The sequence below is a fragment of the Orycteropus afer genome, unplaced genomic scaffold (genome assembly GCF_000298275.1).
Source record: "Orycteropus afer afer isolate SDZICR_OR568_19922 unplaced genomic scaffold, OryAfe1.0 scaffold01719, whole genome shotgun sequence".
In the NCBI taxonomy this organism is placed as follows: domain Eukaryota; kingdom Metazoa; phylum Chordata; class Mammalia; order Tubulidentata; family Orycteropodidae; genus Orycteropus; species Orycteropus afer.
Window position 1 is genome coordinate 41,455 of NW_006923306.1, and position 2,720 is coordinate 44,174.

Sequence of the window (2,720 nt, forward strand, 5' to 3'; positions counted from 1 at the left end):
AGGCAGTAAATGAGTGTGACTGAAGTATTTACTGAAGCCCACTGCCTCATCTTTCTACCTCACAGAGGCTGGTGGGTTCCAACAGCTTTTGCTTAGCAACCGAGCCCTTAACCACTTTGCCACCAGAGCCCCTTAGGGACTAAAGACTAAATTCTCCACAAGGTAAATAGAACCCAGAGAGAAAGAACCAACCACCTGACTTCAATCCTGGCAGAAATGAATCTTACTGCCTTGGTATCATATTATCATGTGATTCTCTATCTTGATCGTCTGTGAATCATGTGCTTGAAAAATACTTGATTTCTCTGCAATCTTTTAACAGGAAGCCACACAATTTCTGCTTGATTTTTTTTCCCCCAGGAAAAATTCTGACAGCAATTTAGGGTCACTATAACGTCTTCTCAAGCCCTAATATTTAGATTCAAATCCATTTTCTAAAAGCTGCACCAGAGTTTAATAAATAATTTCTTGAGATGGTCAGCCTTTCCACATACTTTTCCATGATTCTTCTAGCATGTTTGCATCCATCCGTTAGCCTCCTTAGATCCCTCAAGGTGATAGGAGACTGAATAACTCACATTGGCTTTTTGACGGTGTCAGATTTTTCAGAGAGAAAGCAATGCTATTTCTTCATTCCCCTGTTAGTGGGCAATTAACTGAGTTGTCCTTTGCTATTACAAACCCTGCTGCTGTAACTTTCTTGGACAGGTCTCCGGGAAGTTCCTTTGAATGTACGATAGAAACAGTCCACTTGCAGTGTCGCCCTCGGGTGACATACGCACTCGCATTACCATAGCGCCCTACCCCTATCTGATTAAAAATCTCACGGTTGCCATTTTAGTTTTAAAATAACTCCTACTAGGAAAAGGAACGCCGTCGTCCCTGGGTGGGCTCGAACCACCAACCTTTCGGTTAACAGCCGAACGCGCTAACCGATTGCGCCACAGAGACGCAGCTGCTCAGGGCTGCGACGCTGGGCATACACACTCCTCGGCCGCGGCGGTGGTGGCCTCGCCAGATTGAGCGTCAGCGCGCGAGGCCTCAGAGGAGCAGCCGGCGCCCGAGGAGGCGGTGGGAGGAGCCGAGGCTGCACGGGCGGGGCTGTAGGGGAGGACCCCAGGGGTGGAGCCGAGGTCTCATGGGTGGGGCCATGGGGGAGGAGCCGACACCGCCCGGGCGTAGCCGGAGAGGAGGAGCCTAGCCTCGGGGCCTCGGCCGCCGATCGTGCCATCCATGGCCGCCCGCATCTCACAGTCCCCAGGTGCCACGGCCTAGCGGCTGCTCGGAACTAAAAACACACAGGCGGTGCGCTCTGGCCTTCAGGGTTGCTGAGGGAGCGCGAACGTTTCAATTCAGTTCCAGAAAGAGTCTCCTCCCAGCAACCACTGCGTGAAGCCCCCCAGGGGGTTTCCAGAGCTTACGAACTTTGCCCGCCCTCAAGGAGCCTAGAGTCTGAGGGGAAACGTTTAGGAAGGGGACGAGGTCGCCGGTAACTATAATAACTGTAATGTTGTTATGTGCTGTCTGGTCGTTTTAACCTTAGAGTGACCCCGTGTGACAGAGTAGACGTGCCTCAGGGTTTTCTGTTATGGAATCTGATCGCCAGGACTTTCTTGTGCGGGGCCTCTGGATGGGTTCAAACCACCAAACTTTCAGCTGCAGAAAATGGAAAATTCTGCTAGAGGAAAAAAAGTACAGTGCAGGTTTAAAAGGAACTCTGGTAGCACAGTGCCTAGGGCATCTGACTGCTAACCAGAACGTTTGTGTTTCAAACCTACCAGCCATTCTGTGGAAGTGACACTGGGCAATTCACTTCTGTAAAGATTTACCACCTTGGAAACCCAGTGCGGGTCACTGTGAGTGGGAATCGACTCCATGACAGTGGGTTTGGGTTTTTTGGTTTGGTGCAGGTTTAAAGGATGGAAAGTCACACCCATTGAGCCCCTAAACTTAAGAGCAGTGTCTCAGAGTTTTTGTTGTTGTCCTCACTGCTCCTCTCCTGTTGACCTTTGTACCTTCATCACCACCCCTCCCATGAAACTTCAACACCATGGGTGTCCTGCGTATCTCTGCCTGTGTATCTGTGTTTTGAACATAAGAGGAGTAAGATTTTTTCGACTTCTGTTTGCTGTTGGATGCTGTGGAGTTGTTTTTCATTCACAGGGACCCCGGGGACAGTAGAACAGTCCTATAGAGTTTTCTGGGCTGTAATATTCACAGGAGCAGATCGCCATGGAGCCGATGAGGGATCAGTAACCATCAGTCTTGGTTGCAGGTGAGCACTTAACAACTCCCCACCAGGGCTTCTTTTTGACCTGTGAACCTAAGAAACAATTTTCACCCCTTTTGGGGGAGGGGTATGGGCTCCTTTGAGAATGCAGGGTGTAGGTAGCATAGTGCCTAAGGCACTTGACTGCTAACCAGAAGGTTGGCGGTTCAAACCCACCAGCCACTCCTCGAAAGGAAGGTTGGGCAATCTACTTCCATAGTGATACCGCCTCTGAAACCCAAGGAGGGGTTGCTATGAGTCGGGGCCACTTGGTGGCACATAACAACAACAACAAGGGGACATCGAAAAGGGCTGACAAAAAGAGGTGACAGTTGGGGTAAGACTTTAAGGTTAAAATGAGTGGTTCCCTGACTTCAGAATTTAACCCACTGAAATCCAGAATATTTCAGCTCAGTATCCATGAGGGACGGTGGTAGAGGCTTCTGGGATG

At 49.9% G+C, this 2,720-nt stretch overlaps 1 non-coding gene across 1 annotated transcript; it reads right to left on the reverse strand.

Annotated features, from left to right (window-relative positions):
* Nucleotides 1-877: 877 nt before the first annotated feature.
* Nucleotides 878-951, reverse strand: TRNAN-GUU. The gene has a single exon. It is a non-coding gene; the product is annotated as a tRNA-Asn (tRNA).
* Nucleotides 952-2,720: the final 1,769 nt, after the last annotated feature.